We start from the raw sequence: 26,466 nt of genomic DNA, 5'->3' as shown, positions 1-26,466 counted from the left end.
ATCACAGAGTAATGCACACTGCAGAAGTATCAGGAAGGAAAAAAAGGGAAAAGAGCCATAACAGACAACAACAGCCACCCCATAGGTCATGCTGTGTTTTGCTTTTCCTTTTCAGCCAGTCAGGAGGGTTTCCTTCTCCCTCGGGGGCAAGCCCTGGGCACAGCCCCCTTCCCGCAGCTGGCCAGCTCTGCCCAGCATCACACCACCCCCATGGGGAGAGGCCCCAGGCTTCATTTAAATTATATCAGGAAGGGGAAACCAAGCCTTTAAACTGCCTGTCACACAGACTGGGGTGAACAATGCATCCACCTGGGAGCAGGAGGTTTCAAAGGAAGATTCAGCTCCGTTCTGAGTTGCACTTGAATTAATCAGGGCAAATAAATTATTTTTAAAGCATGAAGACAGAGAAAAGGATCATTATGTGTAATTATTTTTAAGAACTGTTTTAACGTCCTTTTCAATGTGAACTGTGCAAGTTAATGCTGCACAAACTGAGGAATCCACAGAGGTTCTCTGTCTGAAAAAGGATTCTTGCAGAGATTTGTTTCCCAGGAGATTGCTGTATCTGGTTACCTACCTGCATCTTCCACAGCCCACCTAGGACCGTGCAGACACTCCCCAGACAGAGCACACAGCTGCCTCCTCTTACTGGTTTCTGTGTTTGCCCACAGGCCATTGGGATCATGGAACAGAAAAGTCACTCAACACTTCATAGAGAGTAGATACATTTGTACCAAATACCAAAAAAGTGGCAACTGATAATCATATCCAACAGGTTTTTTCATTTTTAAGTTACCCACCAAGACAAAATTTGACCACCATGTTCCCCTGTGCAAACTCCTGCTTTCCCTAGAAAACCCCTTCTCTCCTCCTCATTTTAATTCACAGCACAATGATCTGGCATTGTGGGCTTGCATTTAGTTGCCAGGTCATTCACATTTGATTTCTTTTGTCTGTCATTTTTCTTAAGCCTTCTACAGAGAAGGCAGACAACACTACATAGAAAGCCCATGTCAGCAGGACCCCAAGAAAACCCCAAATACGTAGGGGGATATACACCTGCACTGAGTAACACACTTACAGTCTGATCTGTGAATTGCTCCTAAATTACTAAGGGTGATTGGATCTGAGAAACATAATAGCTTTGTACACCAAGCCAGTCCTCCTTTGACTCCAGATGTAAAATTACCATTTTTCTGCTGAAAGGGTGATTTCATGCCATAACTTGCATGACTAAGGTTTTCAGAGAAGACTTTTGTTTAGATAAGGACAAAAGATGCCCTGAGGCTTGTATTGTAATGTTATATGGATATACAGATAGAGAAAGAAATTTTTTGTTGAGCTGAGGGTGTGGTGTGATTTTTATCTGCATGATTACTTACTGACAGACACTGGGAACAGCAAGATTCTTCTTGACCTTTTTTCACCCTTGCCTGGTTGCAGGATTCACAGCCAATGCAGTTCCTGGGCAGCCCAAACAGCAGCTGATTTCTCTGTGTGCCCACCAGCATTCAACTTGACACTGTGCCATCTTGAAAATACAGCTGTTCTCCACTTGAAATTCAATCTAGGGGGGAAAAAATTGTCTGGGAATGACAATGGTCGCAAAGGAAAATGGTCAAAAGAAAAGTTTCTTCTGCGCTGGTATTTTTAACAGCTCCTGGGATTTGCCCTCCACTTGCATTATTCAATTAGCTTGGACTTGCATTGCTTTGGCACACTTTGAACCTCCAGCCAGAGCAACCTGCACCACAGAGCCCCCTGCACAGCTCTGGGTACAGCAGTGGTTGCACGGTCACCAGGAGGGCTGATGCTCTCCCTTGTTTATCACTTCTCTGCTGGGTGTAGTCCCCATTAATGCAGGACAAACAGGGGTTTGATATGGGGGATATGACTAACTCATCCAAGGGACATCAGGAACATTGCTGGAAGCTTCATTGTGGTCTTGTCTGAGACCATTCTTCTCCTTATCTTATACCTGAGATAGTTGATTACCTTAGTTCAGATTACTAGATAGCTGTAAAACCATCTCAGCCCAGAAATTAATTCTCAGCAATTTCTGAGCTCAAGACCAAAGTGAGGGACTGGATGGTTTTGGTTCAGTAACACCAAAACCAGACTCACTAAAGGGATTGCTAATTGCTATAACTATGAAGCCTTTTCAACCAATGCCAAAAAAGAAAAGTTGTCCCCATTTTCCAGACAAGAAAGGACAAAGTGACTGATTTTCAAGGTATGACACAGAACCCTCAGCTGCTGGCTGGGGACAGCTGCAGTAAAGCCAAGGAGAAAGACCCCAGCACAAAGACCCTGATGTGGTTGCCTTTCTATAACACACTCTGGTCACGGCTGGAGCCAGCGTGCTGACCCTGGACTGCAGAGCTCTGGAAACACAGACAAGCAGGGAATGGCTGGTCTCCAAGTCTGCAGCTAAACACGTTTCCCTCCTCTCTGGCTTCTAGTTGATATCCCAAATCAGAAACCTTGAGCTTGTCTTTAAACATAAGCACAACCTCAGGCTCAGCCAACCGATTCTGCAGCAGGAACATAAAGACAGGCAACAGTCAGGTCCAGCAGGGAACCAGCACCACAGACAAGTCACATAAATGGTTTGGTATTTCACAGTATTGACTGCCAGGTTTTGTTATATATGATTTTGTGGAATATTTTGTTTTGTCCATCCATGTAAGTTTCAAAAGTAAAATTCAAGCTTTCTTCCAAGCAGAAAAATATCAGTGAGTGCTCCTAAGTTCAACAACTGTAGTTTATGTCACATAATTCAACAGTACCATTACAACAAACTCCTCATAGCTGGCCAAAACCAGTGCCCTATTAATCCAAGTCAACAGGGTAAGGTAGTAAAAATATTGCAGAAAATATGAGTGCTTCCAAAATGTACTCTAACTCCAGAAGCTTCAAAATATTAAAGAAATATTTTTCCATCCAGTTTCATTGATAACAGCATTTGAAGAATCCTCTTCAGCAAAAGTTGACAGTTTGAAAGGTTTCAAGATTTTTTTCCTTCCTACTTTTGCTTTTAAACTATGATACAGCAGAGTGGCACTGTGTTAAGGGGATTGACTCCTCTGTTACTTTAAGCCTGAAGATTCTTCACACTTTCAGCCTTATCCTTATTCAGCTATGGGAAGGGAAATAATCTGTCTTGGATTTTACTCCACATTTCAAAATACCAAAACTATCCAAACAAGAACTGCTTGTGTACAGGGCAAAGCTTTTGTTTTGACTGGCACCAAGGAGGAATTATGCCATACTATCATCAAAGCCAACTGCAGATTATGGGGTAAGCAGAACAAGTTTTCTCAGTTTTCCAAGTTTTCTCATCATACAAATATCTTTGTAATTAGACAGGTAAACTAGAGGAGTTAAAACTTTGCAACCAAAGTAGTAAATTATTTTTTAAAAATTAACTAATCCACACGGATGATGTTTCCCAACCATATGAAAAGCATGTGCAATTTTATTATGTATATGCTTATTAAATAAAACTCTTTCTGATTTTGTGGATATGTATACACATAACAGAAGTATTTAACACATCCACATCACAGTCACATGTGCACAAATACTCTGTTCTGCAATGGAAGAATGCACTTCCTCTGCATAGTTCTGTATAGGAACTACTAATCTGTCATGAATTTCACCTTAGCATAAAGACTCGTGTTGGTGCCTTGGAAAGAGGTGCAGTTCTGAAACTTCCAAAAGTTTGAGCACCAAGTTGAAACTATTAAAGGTTCATTTAGCCATAACACTGCATAGAAATCTTTAGGCTGATTTTTGGAAAGATGTTTCTTCAGGAACAAAATAAGATGCCATGGCTATGTAGTTATTAAACACAGATATTAAAAGTATAAATTAAAAATATTTCTGTAAACATCCTTAAAAACTTATAGGAAACTTGGAAGATGCAAAAAACCAATTTGAATCAGGTAACACAATATAAATACTGGGCACACACAAACATTGAGGTATTCCTAAAAGTCATCATCTCTCTTCACAGCCTATCATCTTGACAAGATGATTAGGGCAGCCAGATACTGTCACTGTATCTCCAAATGAATAACATAACAGGTATGAACAAAGAACAATGATTTTTAGCCAAAATGCAAATAAAAAATTCCATATTTTCAAAAGTCTGGTTTTCATCAACTTTGACCTCAATTGGTTTCTTACCTCTCAAACATTCGCTTTTTATAATCCCACTTTTCTGACAAAGCTCCTTTAAAGTCCTCTAATCAATGTGTATTTGTAAAGCCATATAGGCCCTTTGTTGAAGGTTCTATTCTAATCTGGAAACTTTAATTTTTGGAGAAGCCGATTCCTTAGTGGTGCGGAAGCATCAAGATGAAGGTTCAGTGAACCCAAGGTCAATAAGTCATGCCTTTCTTTTGACTAGTATTTGTTCTTGACAAGCAAGCTGCTCACAAATCCCTTTTTGCAAGTTTAAGGCTCTGTGTAGCCTGCAGAGACAAAATTAGAATATAAACATCTCCTCACTAGAGAAAACAAGGGAGTTATTGTCACTGTAAAGAAGGAGACATCTAAACCACAGCCCCTCTACATTAATTCCATTACTGTGCACAGGCAAGCTGACAGTTATACCACTGAGTAAACTGCAGTTATCTAGTCAAATGATCATTTAATGTTCTTTATTTTACTTTTTCTAAAGAAAATTGATTTCTTGCTATTTATGTTCAGGGTATTTCATTGTGCTGTGATTATAAACTAGACTGAATGCATTTCCACCGACTCCCTGCAAAGTGTGCTTTACAGTCCTTCCTGTTTGTACAATGCAAGATGCCTTTTTTAATTGCCAGTCTGTTTTTTTAAATAGGATGCACGCTTGTTTGTTTACTCAGAAGCTCAGAGAGCCAGGCTGGACTCCAGTCTTTTGCCAAGCTGCTGTGAGAGATGGAAGGAAACATCCCCAATAACGATTGCTATAGAAATGACAAAACTGCCTTCAGCCAATTAAACTTCATGAAGGCTCTGCAGGCATCTGAAATTAACTTGTGAGGACAATTCCTAGGGTGGGTTCTGGGTCATAGCTGTCACTCATATCCCATCAGGTGTTCTCTTCTGTTCTGCTCTGTGACACAGCACCCAGAGCCAGTGGCCAGGCAGGGGACACGGAGGCAGCGGGAGGGTTTCCAGCCTGAGTGGAGGGTGCAGGACAGCACAGCTGGAGCCACCGAGGTCACACAGCAGGAGCACCAGGGCTGGAACCCACATTGCCAGATCCTTTCTCCCACACAGCCAATTAGCCCCCCATCTCTGCATTGCTCTACTGCTACACAGAAATAGCCTGAAAGGACAAGAGAGGGAGTGCTGCAGCAAGTGGTGTTTGAGCTGATGAAACAGCGAAGCATGGCCAAGCTCTGCTGCCAGACAGCATTGCTGGGTCCTGTGCCTCAACCCCACCACAGACACCAGAAGAAACAGCCTATATTGCAAGAATGAACATCTGGCTTAACAGGGAATTTGCTCAGATTACCTCATCTTTGGGGAAAATAAGTGATTCCTTACTTTCTCAAATGCAAACTTGCTAGCTCCCCTCTCGTACTGCTGCTGTAGTTAGTTTGCCCACCCCCAGGTTGAGAGCCTTTGAAGGACAGACATTTAGGTACAGGTTTTGAAACATGTTCAACATCCTGTGAATATTTTTTTTTTATTTTCTTCCCGCATCTCAGTATGTAAAATCTTATTGCTGTGGAAATAAAGGTGTGAAAAATCAATCAGGGACCTTTACAAACTATAAAAAACCTAACATAGCATTACAGGTTTACCACCAGCAGTTATAAAGAAGCTCTCTGTGAAACTGTATGGGAGATATTCCCCCATGACACACGGATTTTGATGGACATACAGAGCATTTTGCATAATCCAGCAACTGTTTACTTAGAAAACCCCAGTCACTCACAAACACATAGCTCTATAAGTATTATTTTACTACTCAAGTTTTACTATCCACTCTTGGTAAAACCATCCCATGTAAAAACATTTGTTTGGAAGGAGGGGTGAGGCTTCACTACAAATATCAATGGATACAAAACAAGCACTGAAAAATGTTGGCGTTTTGTTCCCACCCACCTGTTTGCCTTGTGTGTGACACCAGTCACTGCTGCTCAGACATGAGGAACTCCCTTTCTCCTGCTGCATGTTTATTCCACATGTGCCATGGGGGACCAGGTGGGGAGCCCCAGGTGCTGTGCAGTGCAGGCAGGAAGACGCCTGTCCCAGGTGGCTTTGCCACCCCAATACGTCATGGCAAGTGCTGATGAATAGCCCTGTGACACACAGTTGATGAGGGAAAGGTAATGTGCTTTCAGTGGAAGCTCAGATTTCCACCTCAAACATACCCAGCTTTGGTCCCTGCTCTCCAAACACTGCTCTGACCACTGCACCCTGCTCTCCCTCCTCCATACTTTCTGTAGGAATGGAACATTCCACAAAGAGCAAATCCTATGCCAGCAGCTTACCCTAGTGTCAAAGAACACGGGGATAAGTTTGGATTCCAATATTACCCTTGTAGCACTGTGAAGACTAAAAGACCTTTTCTACCTGACCTCATCAAAGACCTTCAGGAAGCATCCTTTTGTCCATCTTGCAGCTGCATGAGAGATGCTACTATCCCAGTCACCTTTAGGACCCCCCAGACAGCCCTGAAATACTCAGAAAAAGGGGGATCTTGGCAGCTGAAAAGTTCACACACATAGAACCCCTGTGATAAGAGATTTTCTTGGCTGCCCAAACACAAAATTCAGGAAACCTGCAGTGAATAGTATGGAACAGAGGTCAGCAAAAATACTAGAGGCACTCCACCAGCACAAAGTGTCAGCCCTCTGCCAACAGTAAAAAGTAAGTTCATCACAGCTTAACTCAACAGGGACAAATCTGTACTTGAAAGAATTCAAAGCAAATAAACCCACCTTAATCCAGTCTTGCAAACCCTGCTTCATAATTCCCAGCTGCCCAGGCTGGAGAGTGTTATGACACCTTTGCTGGACGCATTTAATCAGCAGCATGACCTGACCTGTTCTACAGGGAGAGCCCTTTATGTACACATTCCAGCTCTGACCTGTGCTGCAGCATTGCTGGAGTTTACTCTACCATTACAGCACACTTTTCTGTCTCAGGAGCAGCATATCCTGCGTGCATGGGCCATCAGCTCGCTCCAAGCTGCACTAGCTGACTCCAACCACTTCCACCACACTCCTCTTCTGGTTAGACAGAAGCTCACTAGCACTCTCAATAATGCCTTTCAAATTCCCAGCTATGTCTTTTTAATGGACCCTCCCTAAAACAATAACAGCTTGTAGAAAAAGCCTCTTTGCTGGTGAGATGCGTTTCCCAGAATTCTCAAAGGCAAAGAGCTGAAGAGGGGCTACGCCAGACAAGCACATTAAGCTCTGCATGAGTCTGTGTGTGCACTCTATTTTGCAGACAAGTTATTAACTGAGCTATTTTTCAGTCAGATTAAGAGGAAAACCCAAGAATTATAAAGTTGAACTTGCAGTGCCTGATTCGCTGCTGGTTTGGATAAATCTAGTGAAAATTTCAGATAAAGCAAGTGTAAGACAATGCTGCATGAGAATCAACCTCCCTGAAATCACCAGGATCTGCCATCAGTTTCAAAGGACCTAAAGGACATACTGTACCATTCCCTTTAGTGTCCATGATAGCAAAGCTGCACCCAGGAGAGGTCTAATTGTAAGCAAGAACTACAGCGAGCTGTGACAAAACAACTGTCCCAGGCTTTGATTTGTTTTGAGGAGAAATCCTCACATCTCTTGGTCACAGCTCCACTTCTTCCAGGTTTGTGAGGAAGCTCACAGTGCTTATGGCACTGAGCTCATGGAAGTGTCAGTTATTTTGGAATCTCTCCAGAGAGAAATATTTTGACAGTCATATTCTGTTCATTATTCTTCCAAGAGAGGAAACACGCACGTCGTTATCTAAAGCAGCACAGTCAGCCCACCATGCTCTTGCCTGACTGGCTCACTTATCTTGATAAATGCCGGCTAAGATCAGGACTTAGTGCCATTAGATGTGTCTAAAACATGAAGCTGTCATTACTGTGTCAGCACCAAGGATTGTTTCCAACCGTGATAATGGTGGGGCCACATTTTGAACAAAGACAGATCTCAGTCTGCAAGGGCCTCCTGCACCAGCTGGTTCCCATTACTGCACAGAGACCTTTTGCTCATGACTATGAGCTTCACCATTTTTTTTTTAATTGGAAACCAGAAAGTTCCTTCCCATCTATGACTCATATTGGATCTAGCAAAAGGTTACCTCATGGTTAGGGGCTGGCAGGGTTCAAGTCTGCAACAGTTCAAAGATCCATTTGATCCAAAGCCTGAAGAACAGTGGGTTAAGTAAAGAGCTCCAGCCTGCAACCAGCCCTGCCACCTGGATCCCACGTCCCAGTCCTCCCACACTGCCAAAGCCCCAGCAGGACATGCACCATGTACACAGAGTTAATGATACACAACATTGATGCAAGAACACATCTCTGTAACGCCTTTTTGACACTGGTCTTCAAGGCACAGGTCAGCCCTAAGGTAAGTGGTTTCATAGCAACACTGAGATGAGAAGAACTCAAATTCATCCTGACCTGATTCAGCCCAACATTTAAGCAAAACGCTTAAGTACACCCCTGTCCAGCAAAACACTTAGGTATGTGGTTTAATTTATAAAAGGTAAGTAAATGTTTATGTGCTTTGGACTGTTTAACTGGCAACTATTACACCAACTGCTAGGTATGTATATATAATTACATATAGACAACTGTTGTTAAAAATATATCTATAGCTGGTTTTAATCTCAGGTTTTAAGGATTCTCAGTGGGTTTGAAGAAATTACATAGCCCTGCAAACAAACATAATTACATACATCATTCAAGTTTCTTTCCATTTTTCCTAGCAGAGATCTGTCCCTGCAAGGCAGCAACCTGTGCTTTATTCCCCTAAAACAGCACCTGAAGCTGTGTTGTGTTTCTGTTCCCACCAGACTGAGTGCAGAAGATTTCACATGAATATAGCTCTGTGACTTGCTGCTTGAAAATGTGCAATGTCCAGAGTCCCACTGAGTTATTCTGAGTTGGCTGTGACAATATCTGCTACTCCATGCAGCATGATAATTTCAGACTTTAATTCTGCCTACTCCTGTTCTTCAGGGTTTCATATTCCCTCCTCTCCTCTTTTCCTAACAGTTTTGGCATTTATAACACACACATTATGTTACTTATATTGAAAATTAAGATCACCTGGACATCTTAGGTTTACAACTTTTGCTGGCCCCAGGGTTTGTCTGAGACCCAAAGACAGCACCTTGTGCTCTCACTTTGAAGTTCTGTCCAGTCCCACTTCAAACCACTTAGATTAGGTTGTACTGAAAGATCTCCACATTTTGCTCAGTTTACATTTCAGTTGATGGCACCTCTTATTTATGCTACACTGTAATGCAAATGGATTGCAGATATTCAGCTAACAGACCCAAGATTTCAGAAGATGCAAAAATTATGTGGCTTTTCTTTTGACTTTTTTTTTTTACCCTATATCAAAGCAACAACTTGCCATCCCTAAAATAAAATCACTCAGAAAAAAAAGGTAATTAACTTCCTACTAAACCCATGCAGCATTAGATGTAATATATTGAATTATCTCACTGGTGCTACAGGGTTAACATCAGGTGGAAGTTTGCCCCTGGCTTGAGTAGGAACTGCCAGTTTTGGGGCAGGCTCTGAGCATCTTCCTCCCCTGAGGAAGGGAAGTGCTTTCTGGGGGCCGAGACACCACAAAGGCCACAACCTTGTTGCGATTCTCTAACAGACAAGTTTCACATTTTTGAGTGTTTAGCTTCCATAGAGAAGGTAATTATGCCTCCTGAAATGGGGAGAGAGATGAACCCACAAAGAACACACGACTTAGAGGGGAGACAGTAAGATGCTTTTGTAAACAACTTAGAGTGGAGACTGTGTGCTGAACACTACTAATGTTCCAATCCTCAAGAAACAACAGGGTTCCTGAAAACAGTTATGGGCACTGCAATGTGATAATGAATGTCAGAGACTGCAAGGGCATCGTTTGAAAAGCTAGATATGTATCTTAAAGCTGTCTGCAGGGCAAGTATAATTCAGCAGACTAAAGAGAGAGAAAATAACCCCAGAGAAACAGCTCCTTGTTCAGAATACAGCGATTTATGAGCCCAAGTGGGCAGCAATAGGAAAGGAAAATGTTAGTTACCATCTCCACAATGTCTGACAGCCTCTCTTTTAAGGTAAAATATGCAAAGGACAACCAGAAAGTTTGAAATGGAAAGTATCTATGTCTGCATTCAGTAAGAATTTCCTAAGCCACATGGGTGTCAGCCCAAGGTCTTAGGCTAGAGCTTTCAAGTGCTGTAAGACAACATGTTTCCAACCTCCCCAGTTGAAGGACAGTAAAATTTGGTACTTCTCTTTTGGCTCTGAAAACTGAAGTGTTTCAGGGGCTTTCTATTAAGCTCAAAGTGTTCAAAATTCACTGACAGTGGGTTTGGAGCAGCTGGATATGAATCTATTTACTACGTAATGCAAAGTTGTCACACCTTTCAAGATGTAACTGGAGGGAACCACTGGAGAGAGGAAATACAGCCCACAGACTTTGCTGTTAGCTGGGACAGGGAAGTCAGAGTCCATTTCCCTGATCTGAAACCAGCTATAAGTCACACTTCCTCCTTCTGCTTGGATATCTCATTTGTGCAGTCAGAGACACTGTGCTAACAGAAATTCTTTACCTTCCAGACTGCTTGTAATTAGCTGGTGCAATCTTCCCAGTCCCACAGAGGCCTCGAACTAGAAGTGATATGAAACAAGTCAGAACCGAATGGATTTTACCACAAAAGCATCTGCAGGTATCTCAGATGGGGGTTGAGTGCAGTTAACATGCTCCAAAAGCATTCTGCTACCATATGTTGTCACTATTCAACAAATAAAAAATATAGATATAGATTTTCATGCTTGAACTTTCTTCTTTTGACAAAGCATTTTTGCTGAGTATTTTGGAAGGTTGCTACACTACTCTTACTTTGTTCAAGTGTCCCTGGTGACAACCAGATCCTGGAGTGTATTAGAGTTTAAAAATACAGAAGCAAGATAAGCAGTGGCAGGAAGACAGAGGAATTCAGAACTTTGAGACTCAGAAGAAAAGATATTTCTAATCTTTGCTGAAAATATAAGAAAAAGTGGGTAAGGCAGACAAGCATAAGAAGGCTGTTACAAACAGGAGAGGCTGGAGAGAGGAAAAGGAGGAAGGGAGGAGGAGCTTCTCACACCAGCAAGTGAGCTTGATAGCAAGATGAGAGAGAGGTCATAGTAAGACAAGTATAGCAAGCAAGCTGAGCTCCACAGAGATACAGTCTAAAAGACAGGTCGGGGCAAGTCTGTGTCTATGGTTTGCTTTGTTCTTATTTTTGGCTTTCCACATACCTTCAAAAGGAGAGATTATCGGATAAGAATCGATGGGACACCATTAAGACAGAAGGTTTTTCCAGCTCTATTGTGTGCATGACATTCCTTCCCTTTTGGTCTCCAGAGATCTCATACATCTGGAGATGTAATTTGCAAAGCACTAACACAGGACTACACAGCAACGCTGCCTTTGGTTAGGAATTTGATCAAAGGTGCAATTTAAAGTGGGTGTTTAGTAGCCTCATAGTGTTTCTTTACCATGGGATTGTACAGCCCAGGCTGTAACATACACTTTTGTGCTACCAACAGGTGCTGGGAAGTGTGCCAATGTCCTCATCTCACAAAAAGCTTCTGCCTTTCCTGATAGTGTCCATGCACTCCCAGGGTAAAGGAATTCTAGACCTTCACTGCTGTAAGGCAGGAGATTCAGCCACCTCAGCTAAAGAACAATAATTGCCAGCAGATGTTGATTTCCTGAGGGTTAAGTCTACAAGAATATAATATATTAGTAGGGGGAAAAAAAATAAAGTGTGTTTCATAGTAATGCCCTGGGAATTGAGGAGAGATGTAAATAGAAAGGCTGGTTTCCACTGCAGTAGTCAGAAGTGCCATATTTCTAAAGGTCAGAAGATTCTGCATAATCAACATGTGAAAAAATACTGGTATGGAACAGTTGGAAAAAAGAATCAGTAACCATAGAGGTGTATAACAGTATCACCAGTGGGGCTGCCAAGGTGAAAGAGGACCTGATGCTGTTTGCTTGCTGAATACACACTAAGACACCAGCAAATGAGATGAGGGTTCAAATGGGAAGAAACTGTCATTCTAAGATTTCAGCTACTCTTCTACAGGAGCCTAGCAATTCCCCTCTTCTCCCTGCTTTCTCTCCATTCACCTTCACCCTGAACAATCTCCAACAGTTCCATTCTCAAAGGATTTTCCATGTTGTCCACCACATGCACTAAATTTTGGCAATTTATGCCTTGCATCAAAATTACTTTAGACTGCTCAATTGTAAAGAAACCCCAGACCTTCTATTGCCTCATGGGCTCAGGAAGATGGCATTGGAAAACTGCTCAGTACTCACTTTCTTGCAGAACTTCTCTAATTGGGACACACACACGATAGCAAATTGCCCAGCACAGATACTGCTCCCAACAACCTGCCCCTTTTGAACCACTGGGTTTTATTGCTCCCAGCAGTAGGCCAGATGTGGGAGGAAGCAGAAGGTATGACATGGCTAAACACAGGGGCCCTGGGAAGAAGCCAGGAACATGGCAGAGATGCATAAAGATGTTGGAGGTAGAGGGAAGTGACAGCAGGGACACAGGGAAGATGGGAGAGCTGAGGATATTGCAAGAAAAACTAAGAAGTCAGCCAAGGTTGTTGCAGTTGAGGAGCACACGAGACTGTACAAACCCCCATTGCTTGTGCAACAGCTTCTCTCTTATAATTTAATATTCAGTGCTATTTTATAGCAGCAGGATATCCCTGACTCTTCCTCTGCTTTGGAACATAAATAGCAGCTGTGTGTGTGCTGGTGGTGCAGAGACAAGCTGCAGGCATGCTCTGCCTGTGCTACCAGCAGGGCCTCTCAGGAGGCAGGCAAGAGAAAGCCCAGTTTGTTAATCTTGACAGGGCTTAGGAGAGAGATCAGATTTGAACAGTTTGGCATCAACAAGACTTGGATAATTCTAGACATACAGAGAAGAGCTCTAAGTACCTAAGGAACCCTCTTGGTGGTGATACTCAGCTGCTTACAGAGGTAGGCGGGAGCAGTGAGGATTATCCTTTTGGATTTAGGTGCCTAAATTCTCCTGTAAGGTCCTCCTTAGGCATCCATTCGTCCTGTAATTCCAGAAATCAAAAAAAAAAAATCACTTCCCCTTCTCTTCCTTATCCATGGAGAACTGATAAAAAATACCTGACTATCTGAATAAATCCAGGCATCCTGGATCTCATTTGCTCTTTGCAGTCTTACAGCTGACTCTAATACAGCAGGATGATATCATAAAATCACAGAATTGTTTAGGTTGGAAAAGGCCCATAAGATCGAGTCCAACAGTTAAACAGAAAATAAATAACAGATAAATACATAAGAGGATAAATAACCTTCAGAAATGGGCAACAGTGCAAGGAACAAACAACTACAGCAGGAGATCATGAAACAAAAATACAAATACAATAACAAAGATTGATCTACTTCTGTCCTAGTGAAGCAAATCACACCACTGCTCTGTCCCTGGGATTGCCTTTGGGTTCCCATCAAATTGACCACAGCCACACAATTGAGGTTTTTGAGGGCTACTCATAATTTTCCCCTTTTTACTGCAATTTGACCCCAAGAATCCTGCACAGAAACCTTTTCTAGTATCTTCTTTCCTTCACTAATTATGAAGGAGTAGAAATATTAAGATCGCCTTTCAAGGAACCTGAGGATTCCTGCAGAGCTTGTTTCAATGTAAATCTCCTTAGTAACAAAGGAAACAGAGAGGGGAAGAGGAGTCTGCACAGGATCTGCAGCTTGCCTTTCTAGGGGTGTTTGCTGCCATGCTGTTCCAGAGATGATTCAGCCTCTCCCTGTCAGCACCCCTCACTGCTCCTAACTTCTGGCAAGGGCCATCCAAGAGGAATGTGGGGTTTTTTTCAAAGTTCTCCACGAGGTATCGGCTGTTCTTTCAAGAGATTATGGGGGGAGCATTCCCAGCACATTGACTCCATTGTGCAGCCAGCCTTGCAATTAAATGGCTCAGCAAAGGTAGTTTCCAAGGATAAACTGTGCCAGGGATGACATTTCCTCACCAAAGTGGGGAGAATCTAATAAAAAATAAGGATAGAGGGAAACTGCTCTAGCTCTACAGCTATTATTAATGTCTCAGAGCATTGTCACTGCTTTGCCTGTGCTGTCAGATGTCACTTTGCATCAGTTCTGGGCAATGTTCAGAAGAAAAATGGTGGAACTCATTTAATTCTGCGATGCATGACTGGGCTCTGCAGCAGGGCCGCACAGAGGGTTAAGTGACCTCTTAATGCTGGTGGGAGCACTGCTCAACAAGTTCAAGTGGGCTCTCCAATAATTTATGCAAACACCTTTTTGCATAGACTGGCAATTTATAGTAATTTATCCCTTCTCTCCAGCTGCTTTTGCAGAGGATAAAACAGGTACTTACAAAGGAGTTCCAGCACTCTGTCCTACTGTCCCCTAAAGCAGCTCCCTGATGAACTGACAATCCAAACTGGGGGAAAAAGACAATTGGGGCAAGTAACTGACTGACATATAAGGGACACTCAGACCTTTGGACATACTTGCTTAGAACCCAAATCTGGGCCAAAAGTAACATATATAGCACAGCAGAACAGCTAAATCCCCACGCCCATCCTCGCTGGCAATCAGCATTTCCATAGTCTTTCTATTTATTGGAGGATCACCCTCTTCATGAGCATTTCTTTTTTCTCATTTATTTTTCAGGGACAGCTTCTCAGAGTAAAGCTGAGCAACTTTGTCTCAGTGAAGAACTCTGCACTCAGCAGATGCCAACTCTAATTCCTTCTGCTTTGAGGAAACATGTTATGAACATCCTTTGCACTCTCAGAAGGAATCCAGAATCAGTACACGCTCTTTTTTACTGCTCAGGATGACTGAATGGTTGAGTTAATTTTACTGACCACGTGGCAGTTTACTTTGAACTATATGTATAAGCAGAGTTAATCAGAGTTGACACAAGACCTACACACATCCTACAGCATCCTCATTACATGCCTTTAAATGCCTGCCTTTGCTCTCAACTGAAAGCCACAGCTACCAGGAAAAATGTATCTAGTTTTCCTTCTGATCTTAGTCACCTGCCAACACACTTTGTTTGCTACAGCAGAACACAGGATTGTTTGATGACCAGCTAAATGAAAATTCAAATGGCAGTTCTGAGGACAAAAAAAAGAAACAAACCCCCCAGATGTCAGTGATTTATCAAAATGGACTGAAATCACACCCTAATGTCCAAACTGTAGACAGATCCTGTATTCTTGAGGTGAATTTTGGGAAGCTAATTTAAATACTCCTTTCAAAACATCTATTAGTGATTCGTCACACTTGATGTGACTGGGAGTAATGTCATGCTGACAGCTGCAAGATTTCAGCCAGACTTGTAGATCAGAGGATCTGATGGATTGCACTTCTAAGTACCTGCACAGCTCTGAAGCTCAAATTGACTGACTGGCAGTATTCTTTCTGTCCTACTGCATTGGAAATCTGTATTTTAAGGAAAACCTTTCATTTTTTGACCACAGTGTCCAAATCTCAGAATATAAAGAGCTCTTCATTGAGGAAAAATGGATTTTTTTATTTCCTGAAAACAACAAAAGACAGAGGTGTGTACACACACGCTGTGATGTAATGATAGGAAAATCAGAGAGAGACCAAAGTCATCTTTGTCTGCAGACACTCACCTGATTCACTGGGAGAAGTTAATGCACCGGCATGAATTCTCCATGGTCATCCTAGAGGAGGAAGACAGCTCTGACAATTGCTTGATGAGACAGGTCCCACAGCTCTCATTTCATCAAGGGCCCTGTCCTCTCCATCTGCTGGGCACTGCTCCATTACAAGTTTATTACTGGCCATGTCCTGCTCTTTTGAGAGCCAAAAGATGCACTAAGCATCCTTTTTTTCTGCTGGACCAAATCAGGAATACCTTTAAACTAGAGCAGAAGGAAAGAAAAAAATGTCAGGCACAAACATTTGAGCTGTTAGGTAACACAGGGAAACTCTTAGATTAGAAAGCACAAACAGAATTTAATGATCATCCAAAGATACAAATGCGGAAGCATCTGAATTCCAACTTTGGACTAAATTCTTTAAGCTTTTGGGCTCCTTTTTTTCCCCAAGGTCTGAATCTGTACTATCTATTATAGCAGCAATGCTACTGGTAATGCTTTTCCCCTTCCCCCAAGAAAAAAAGTAATGTCTTCTTTAATTTGCTTTCTCTAAGCTGCTGCCTTTGTGCTTTTCAGGGTGACACAGAAGTCTAAGCAAAACTTCACTGACTTCAAATCTTCTCCCTTTGGTTTAATCACAGTTAAAGAACTTGAGCAAGAAGCACACAAAGGCTCAACCTCAAGTGTGAAAAAATAAAAGGGTGAAGAAGTACATCAAGTGCAACAGAAGTCTGGCAGGCAGAAAGCAAATGGTTAAATTTATAGAGGTGGTTTCTGCCAACAGAAGAGCTGCCCAGCCCCAGCTATTTCATGACTATTACACTAAAGGGTCCAAGGGAAGCTCTTTTTGAGGTGTAGGCAATTCAGGGAGCTGAAACATCACTGTAATTTGGCCTATGAAAAATGAGTAGGTGTTCACAGTTCATTTCCCAATAGAGAAAGTCATGCTCATCACAGAAACCATCACCATGCACAGAACTAAGAGCCGCCCTGCTCAGCAGCCACACCCAAGCACATCAGAACAGCCCTGCAGTGCACCAGCTCTCACCACATAAGAACAAGAGACTTGGGTTAGCAACACTGCCAGCAAAGCACTTTCTTTCCAGATCTACAGTCAGGTCAAAAAATATAGTGATAAGTAAATAAAACAACCAACACTAGACTGCTGCAACCACAAAAAGAAATTTAAACCTATGAAATATTCCCAAAGAAATGACCTGCTCCCAGTTCAGTTGGAAAAGAAACACACCGAGGGAGTCACAAACACAAAGTGAAAAACTCAAGCACGCAGGGAGAGGATGCAAAGCTAACAAAGTTGAATAAATGGAATAAAACATGCTGCTGCTTATCAGAATGAGTAACATCAGCTGTGGTCAAAGGGCAATGGCTGGACAGGATGTAGTATTTTCAGATTCCTGCTGTGAGCAAAGGAGAGGGCAAGGCTTGGGAACAACAGAGCACCAGCTCTTGGGATTCCAACAGTCAGTTATGAGTCTACACAGGGATTCTGCCTTAAGCTCATGCAAAGGCTTAGAAAACCTCAGGGCCCCTCTAGAAGACCATTAGACTGATTTTTGCTTGGCTATTGCCAAAATAAACCAGAGTCAAAATTAGACATGGCTGAGTCCAATTTCACCTTGATTAGTATTTACATAACGCAGAGAAACATGAGAAGAGCACATAAATAATGTACTATTTGTTGCAGAGCTCTCAGGAGGAGAGTTCTCAGCTATGGTATCGATCCGCAGGCACACACCAACTCACCGTGCAGAAAACCCAAACCTGCCTTCTGTGTACAGAAGTGAAATCCCAGGAGCTGAGTCACACAGGCTGGGGTGCAGACTGGTGCTTTGCTATACCAGAGTGTCCAGCAGTCAGACTGCTGCATTCTGGAGCCTCATATGGAAAAACACTACTACTGATGGGGAGTTTCCAGACCTGCTTAATTTAGGAGACATTGTTTCCTTAAGTTGTCTCTTTCTAGTGGACTTGACATTTCTGACAATGCTCCTAGGAAATGTAAACTTGGAGAGGGTGATTGTTGAATTTTTCCTTCTGTTATAGTACCACTGAATATCCACCCAGTCTTAACACAAGTTGGGGGGATTCCAAAACAAAATTATTACCTAGGAGTGACTCAGTACCACCACTTTCTGAGGCAGCTGTACAATACAGCATTACTCAACAGCCACAAGCTGTCTGTACCACCTGTGAGAACAAAGTGAGAACAGTTTCTCTTCCCTATTTTCATTCTTTTCAAGTTGGAGGAAGGGTTTAACTTCATGCCCAGTACACGTGGGTAAAAGTGGAAGGTATCTGGACATTGCTTCTTTCCTACCCCTCAGCAAACATTGCCAGGAAAATAATTCCAATATTTCCTTTGATTTGAGAAGACATTTCTACTTATCCTACTCTCAACTTTTGGGGTTTTGGCTTTTTTTAAAATCACACCTACCACCCTGCTCCCCAAAGCACCTTAGTCAAGCAACAGCTGTATCTGAGCCTGGTTTGCAGCTTGCAAGGTCCTGGTAAGCATCTGCAGACACTCACCCCAAGTGAGGGAAAATGGTGGTGTGGCAAAGCTAATGGCTGGTTGGAACCCACAGTGCTCCTCTATAGGTTTACAGCCCTAAAGATAAGTAGCTGAGGATATTACTGTTGGCAAGAGACACCTGAAGTGCCCAACACAGCAACGATCCCCTGATAAGACACTTGCAAGAGAGGTAGCTCAAAGATTCAGCAACACTATTTTTCTGATGTATCCATGTCTTCTAATTTTGCAGCAAATGAATGTCATTTTCAAGTATACTGTTAGGAAAGATTGCTTAAAATTAATTAGCTCAGTAACAATGGCCTGTCATTATGCTACTAAGTCACCAGCATGAGCACATAAGTTACAGTGACAGCTCAGGGTATGAAATAAGTGCCTTTATATTGAAATTTGCAAAGTGCTTAGCAGTCAAATGCCAATCTATTCACTTCTGGTAATATTGCATAGTTTCCTCTTAACAGACTGCTCCAAACTCCCACACAAAGATATGACTTATTTTACTACAGAGAAGTCTTTCTACTTCATACACTGTCCGTGCCCAAATATAGAAAGCTTTGAAAAGTGTGTTTATTTGTACAGTGTTGATTCATTCCACATCAAGATGAATGTGAGATTTAGAACATGACATTAGAAAAAGCTGAAGGTAATGGAATCAAGATGAACGTGAGATTTAGAATATGGCATTAGAAAAAGCTGAAGGCAATGGAACAAAAATTCTCTCTTGGGTGATTTAGCTGGGGCTGCACAATAACCCCAAGGCAAGGACCGGGTTTTGAGGGGCAAGAAGATCAGCAGTTCCCACATTCAGCACTTGACAAGGTTTCCCCAGTAGAGAAGGAAATAGTTATTGCTACAATTATTTCATAGTTCCAGTCAGCTGCATTCAGTTGTACTGTTATATTCCAATGGCAGGAAAATGGAATACAGTAAACTATAAATATCTGTCAGAATTCCTTTGAAAGGACAACAGTTAATTGCATAGCTTGATCTCCTGCAGTGCAGAGCTTGCATTTCAGGTTAGAAAGGTACAGATTGTTATTGATTTAATTCTCTTGAAACATGTGTGGTATAAAACTGTTCAAAAGACTTATGGGGGAGAAATATGTGCTTCCAAAGGAAGTCCTACAGCACAAGACTGTGACAGGCCACCTTCTTGTAAAATGCTTTCTGAAATTCAATACAATTCAAAAGGCCCTCACAGCCCCCTCAGTTAATTGAGGCTCCTTGCTTCCTTTGCAGAAGAGAAATTAAATCAGTGAATCAGATGAAGAACAACAAAAGATTAGCAAAGGTATGAGGTGTATGTGAAAAATAATCTTCTGTGTTAAGAGTAATTCAGTCCTTATTACACACTCCCTCTAACAGATCCATTCACATCTTTCCTGTTTTCTTTTTATCTTGCTTCCATTCTACCTTTCTCTTTGTGAAGTCATTACAGGCAGTTCAGCCATCACTTTTGACTATTATAGTCTCTGATTTGACTTGTGCAAAGTTGCTCTGACCACCCAAAGTCACTGGGACACACAACTGTGCAGTAATTTTTTTAAGCCTTGCCCATTCTGGGAATAAATCTCCCATTATAAGCATTGATAGCAGGGAGGGTGAAGCCCTGCTTAACACTTGTCCAGCTCATCTACTTGCCATGAAGGGGTAAACTCAACCCATTGTAAACTATGTAGAATTGTGATTTTGCCAGCCTACCTTAGGTCTTAGCCTGCTGGTGGTACAGAGAGAACAAAAATCCCCACTGCAGGGAAGCCTCTATTAGCAAGTTACATAGCTACTAGTAAATTCCTTGCTCCCAGATACTGTAATTAAGATGACACATCTTCCTGATGGTTGCTTTATAGAGACAAAATATTAATGGAAGAAATACTGCAGAAATGTTTTAGCACCTGTTTATCATGACCATGTGTTAAGTTCCATTTGCACACCATGCCAGCCTTTATTAGGAGAGCTCTGCAAGTTGGAGACTGCCAAATATATCTTCTCTGAGTTAGTTTTTACTAGCTTTCCCCTCACTTTTCAGGCTCAGAACAGAAAATAATATTTACATACCTTCAGGTTTCCCAAGGTGGGTGGGTGAAGTTTTTTGCTCTTTGTCTGTGCATTTTTATTTTTTTTTCATTAAGGTATTAGCTGATTGGTAATATACACTGAGGGACTAAAATGAAATGGAATACCTTAACAAATTTAAGAGCAAATTGAGCACAGCCTACAAGACACTTGGAAACAGAAGCAACTTCTATCCAAGGAAAATTTCCAACATTTATCATGGCTGCACCTAATAAAGCTGATTGAGAAGATTTTCAGCTATTCACCCCTAAACACCAGACATCACACAACACTCTGAGCACTGAAGACAGAGGCTATGCACTAACAATGTTCTAAAAGCAAGTAAAAGAATCATTAAATAGATCACTGAGCCCAACAGGATTTAGGCATACCTAGTCAAGCAAGACATAGCATTAGCTGGCAATCATTATGCTGCAGGGCCTGACAAAAGGCACAGCAGCTTTCAGACTTCACACTTGTGAAGCAAGAGGCACCACATACCCTGTGAGGCTCGCAGCCTTCTGAAATCTGAGCCATGCCATGCAAATCCTGGGCAGAGAGCATCACACTTCATAAAGCTGCAGGCAGGAGTCAGAGCCTGCCCACGTGGAACAAGTTCCACAGCTAGAACCTGAGGGAGATCAGACAGGCAAAAATACAGGCAACAACCCAGCTAGGAGAAGGGTGGGGAAAGTTTTACTGAGATGAAGTAGGCAAGAAAGAATCTCTGGAGGAGAAAAAAAAAAGTTAGAGAGAGATTTAAGATAACAGACAGTAGAGGTAGACAGGATGCAAAAGGGGAATTCTTCCAACAGGTTTTACCACATAGAATCTCAGGAAGCATTTGGGCTCACCCCTGCCTAGGTGAGGAAGACAGCATACTGAAGACATTATGGGAAAGTAATACTGGGCTTTTGTCTCTGTAGCTCCATTTCTACAGTTTAAAATAAGGATAAAGACAATAACACCCTGTCCTGAAACAATTTCAGGAGCTAAATAGAGTAAAAGCAAAATTAAGCTATTATTACTAACTGTCACCTTCTCTCACCCATGATATCAGATGAAAAAGATGGTTTCTCTGAAGAAAAAAAGAGCATCATAAGAACTACCATTCACACGGCTATTACCCATAATAACATAAAACCTTGATATCTGACTATTACAGATAGACTTGAACTCCTTCTCTTTCTTATTAAAATTCCCCCTCCTTTGCCCACGTGGAACAGAAACAGGAGATTCCTTTCTTACAGACTGGCTGCAACACAGCTGAGTCGCTGAGCTGAGTTCAGATAGAAGTCCATGTTCCCCACGCACCTGCCTGGCAGGAAGGCTGAGTGGCCCAGAGCTGCTACGGCTGGGCTGGGGAGGGAGACTACACCCTCTCCTCCTTTCTTTATGGCTTCTCACACCAGCACAATCAGCCCAGGTGAGCATGTGGAAGCAGTTAGTTACTGAGGAGAGGGTCAGCTCCAGCCCTCAATGCATTGATTGCAAGTGCACCCTTTCTCCCAAAGGCAAAAAAAAAGTGTACTTGAACCCTTAGAGCACATAGGCTGAAGCTGATTTATTGGGGTGATTTAGATCTGTTAAAGCAAATTTAATTTTGAATACAATTTTATATCAATTAACAGAGTCTCACAAGTGTAGCCATTAAGGAATCTCTTTCCAAAACCAAAGCCAAATATTCAAGATTTATGAGACTGACTTGCCATATTGGAAGTAACTAATTATTCGTAATGATTCTTTGTACTCTGACAGTGATTATGTATTTTCAGTGCAAATGACCATGATGAAGCAAGTGATAAAGGCAGCCCATGTTTGTGGAAGGGATACCAAGCATTTAAGGCCTGATCATTTTAGCAAACTATTGGGGTAGCAAGGGGGAAAACAACAGAAAACAACTAAGCTCAGTGACACAAAACCCAGCTTATTTAACATCCTGGAGTGTGTTCTGGTGCATGTCAGAGCTGCAATGAAAGTCTGTGGCCTCTTTTTATTGCCTTAAGCAATTTTGTATTCAGTTTATTTATTCTGACCTTTTGCTTGTCCTTCCACCTTGGACATGACAGTCTTTAACAGAGCAAAGCCTTGCAGACTCAGCTTGCAGCATGTGCAACAGATTGTGGAGTACGTTTGAGGTGAGACGAACAATGCAAATTTGGTGTCTGATTCTCCTTTGCACTGAAGTTTTCACCTTTGCACTGAAGTTTTCACAGGGCAGACAAGGTATAGTAGCAGGCCTGCTTCCATTGCTCCTGGATGAAGGAAATATCTCTGGATTACTCTGCCCTGATTAAAGTACCTGGGAATCAAAAATGATAGTTACACAGGGATTGGGGAGACTTTCACATTGCCTCAGGCTACAGAGAAAACAAAAGTACCGCCTTTCTCTTTTCTTAACTTCCAATCCTGACCCAGACACAGAAATAGAGTAATTGAGAACAAAGTCCCCCAATCCAGTGAGGTGTTCAGTGCCAGCAAGGTTAATGTCCAGGGGCAGGCTGGTGGCAAGAGCAGTGCCATGTTTACTGCTATGATAGCTGCTGTTCTGATGCTGCACTCACTCAAGCTACAAATAAGGGTCTAATTTCTGCCTCAAAAAGCAAAGACACAGCAACTTGGTCATTAAAATCTGCAGCAGCATGCATGTGATTAAAATGTTAATGTCAATATTGTAATCAAGGTCTGACTCGCAGGACAGCTGGTAAGTGACTTGATCTGTATTGCTTAGCCTCAGTCACCTGATGCACACCAGGGTTATGGAACGGCTGTGCCCCATCACATGGCAGGGATTGGCATTCGCTGGCTCATGTGGCGAGCTGGAGTCCCTGACTGCTGAAAAGGGACAATCAGACCAAACCCAGGCACAATATTGGTAAGTTCAGCTGCACCTCCACTCCAGAGAAAGAAAAGCTTTTCGATACATTTCCTTGGTATCACCTAAGTTGCAGCTCTGCTGCAAAGGCCTTCGAGTGTCTTCTGCCCACCTGCAGCCCCGCTGCTGGCTTGCCCTGCTCCCTGGTCTCACTCAGCCATCTCTCTTGCTTTTGGAATTTTCTATGCTAGTTTTAATCTAGCTGAGTTTTAGGCATGTGGTAAATTTCGCCTGGTGTTGTCTAAGCACCGAAAGAGCTATAGTCTGCAAAGCTTCTTTTCAGTAAATTCAGGATTAATGAAGAAGGCCTCTCTATTGTTGGAATGTCTAATACAATTATCCACTGAATGAATGGACTAGGCAGCAGTGGAGGGCTCCCAGGTTTGTGGCGGGGAATTGTCTGTTTTAACATCCATCTGTTTTCATTCCCTCTGATCCATTATCATTCACCTGGAGTTATAACAAGATGAATATCATTGTGTGAAATGCCATTTGATGCTGGGGGAAAAAAAAACCCACTGCAGGTCTGCGTTCTTTTGAAATCATGAGATTGCCTTGGTGGAAGGATTGATCTAGAGATGCTGTTTCAAGCAAAGGCATCCTTTCCCATGTGCACTGCTTGATTTTGTTGATTCCTTTGGATGACCCTTCTGCTGAATCATTCAATGAAATATACAGATATTTAAAAAATGAGGATAACCATGCACAATCATAGTGCTGATGAATTTGTGGAGTTAACTGAAAAAAAACCAACCCAGCATTCACAACTTTCCCCAGAAAGCACCTTTGGTTTACATTGACAGTGACATTAAACTCCTGTACATAAACATGTAAGGGGGATGAGAATCTTGATGACCCTGCTGATGGGAAATAAAGAAAGGAACTTTACAGGCAATTTCCACTGTCCTTGTTGGTCAGCAAATCTGGAAGTGAATGAAAAAAAGAGAACTAGAAACGCATATTAATGATGGAGGGCCTAAAGCACAGTGGGACTGAGATGAGCCCTACTGTTAAAAATGCCCCAGTTTATCTTTTTTAAATGACTTACCCTTATGATGTACTTCTAGGAAAGACAGAAATTACTTTGTAATTTAAAGGACAGACTCAAAAATGTTAAAGTAACTTACTGAACTCAGTCTAAATGCTTCTTTCTAAAAGGCGACTCTTAAAATATTGGTAAAGCAAATAAAATTGTTAAGCTCAATCCATTTTTTAACTGTGTGTTTATAAACTCCAGATCTTTCATTTACATCCATCCCCTGGATCCTGGCTATGCCTTGAAAATACTATAAATTAAAAAAAAAACCACTGTACTGTCTCTTGAAAGAAACAAGAGAGAAAATACCCCTTGGTAATCTACAGTCCAGCAAAACCCAGGGCAGATAACTGCCTGACTCCCTGCTAGCCTGTAATTACCCGAGGAAGCAGCTAGACTTAGCTATCTTCCTTCTTTAATTGGCACGCAAAAGATTATAGGATTTTATTAGGACACAAATGACACCGATATGAGTGTGATCGAGGCATGGAATGCATGACTGACTATTTGCATTAAGAGGCTTTGCACTACACATGGGATTTCTACCTTTGGTTTTAAATGGCTTAAATTTAAGTGACGTTTCTATGCTACATTTTAAGAGGATGATATTTATTTTAGCACTTGTCTACGTAAGGTAGGGCAAAGAGTCACCAGAGACCAGCAACCTTTCTAAAAGAACCTGTTTGGGCCAGGTGGAAGGAGGTTAATTTTCAACTGCTCCACTGTTGCAATTAGATCAGGAACACAAGAAAACGGAGGAAAGGTGGACATTGAAGTGCCTGTGCAGAAGCCTTTGATGGGTGTGTTAGACACCCAGCTGCCAGCCTGCCACTGCTGGAGGCACCAGCCTGAGGAAGACACTATTCCTGGTGATGACTGAACTGGAACAAAAAGTGGGAGCAGGTGGCAGGAGATTTTTTGGCTTTGCTTATTTCCACGGCTCCCACTAATATTGAATTGCCCCCATGGATTTCTTCCCTTATTTGTGAATCTTGGTAGACTTCTTTAGGTTTTACTTCACAAAATCCTACTACCATCCAGAACTGGAGGCTATCCCCCGGGGAAGGTAAAAGGAGCTGAAGATGTAAGTTAGTCCAATGGAGCAAAGCTAGCCCCACACAAGGAAGTACGTACCCAGGAGCGATGGTAACGTGCTGCAATATCTGAATGTGTGCAATAAAAGATGATAACAGGAGGATTAAGTGCTGCTACCACTGCAATACATAGTATGGTCAGTGCTCTCTGCTGGGGCTCTGATCCAGACACACCTTCCTCTGTGCTGCCCCTGGACTGCGAATTGCACAGCTACGTGGTCAGCCACCAAGCTGGTCCTTGTCCCAGGTGAGTGCCTGAGGTGACCCTGGAGACAGGAGAGGACCTGAAAATGCAGGGAAACAAGAAGAGAAGTACAGTCTCCTCCTGCATTGCACATCCCAAATGAAACCTCAACAAGATGGACAGATGGGGACAAGGGGGTAATTAACAGGAAGGGTCTCCTTCCTTCATCTCCATGAGTCTTAAACCTTGGTTCCTCCACGTTCCCCCTACAGCTCTGGCTGCCCAGCCCCTCTGTCTTGCACCCTCATCACCAGCTCATCCCCTGATTGCCCCTTAACTTATCCCCGGACCCACAGATTGTTCCATGGCTCATCGCTCAGCAACTCCCACGTTTCTTAGCTCTCCCTGTGTCCTCCTGAAGCCCCAACTCATCCCTCAGCCAGTCTCTCGTCCCTCAGTTCACTGTTTATCCCTCAACTCATCCCGCAGCTCGTTCCCTGTCCTTGGGTCACCCTCTGACCCCCAGCCTGTCCCTCAGCTCACTCCTCGCCCCTCAGTCGAACGTTTAAATCCGAGCCCATCCCGCAGCTCACCCCGGTCACCCCGCTCGCCGGAGGTCGCCCCGTGTCCCTGGATCCCTTCTTCCCCCCCGGGCCAGCCTCTCTCCCACCCCGCGGTTCTGCCACCGGTGATCCCCCTCCACTGCCCGGGGTTCACCCGGCCCCACCAGACGACAACGGGGCAGGGGGGTCCCGGGGCCGGGAGAA

At 42.7% G+C, this 26,466-nt stretch overlaps 1 long non-coding RNA gene across 1 annotated transcript; it reads right to left on the bottom strand.

Moving 5' to 3' along the window:
* Positions 1-1,390: 1,390 nt before the first annotated feature.
* LOC139679988 (uncharacterized) lies at positions 1,391-25,775 on the bottom strand. The gene is made up of 4 exons (XR_011699284.1): positions 25,556-25,775; positions 22,547-22,812; positions 15,917-16,168; positions 1,391-1,567 (listed from the first exon to the last, which is right to left on the bottom strand). It is a non-coding gene; the product is annotated as an uncharacterized lncRNA (long non-coding RNA).
* Between the last annotated feature and the right edge of the window lie 691 nt (positions 25,776-26,466).

The sequence above is a fragment of the Pithys albifrons genome, chromosome 17 (assembly GCF_047495875.1).
Source record: "Pithys albifrons albifrons isolate INPA30051 chromosome 17, PitAlb_v1, whole genome shotgun sequence".
NCBI lineage: Eukaryota > Metazoa > Chordata > Aves > Passeriformes > Thamnophilidae > Pithys > Pithys albifrons.
The sequence above is the reverse complement of the archived record's forward strand: the minus strand, read 5'-3'. Positions and strand labels throughout refer to the sequence as shown.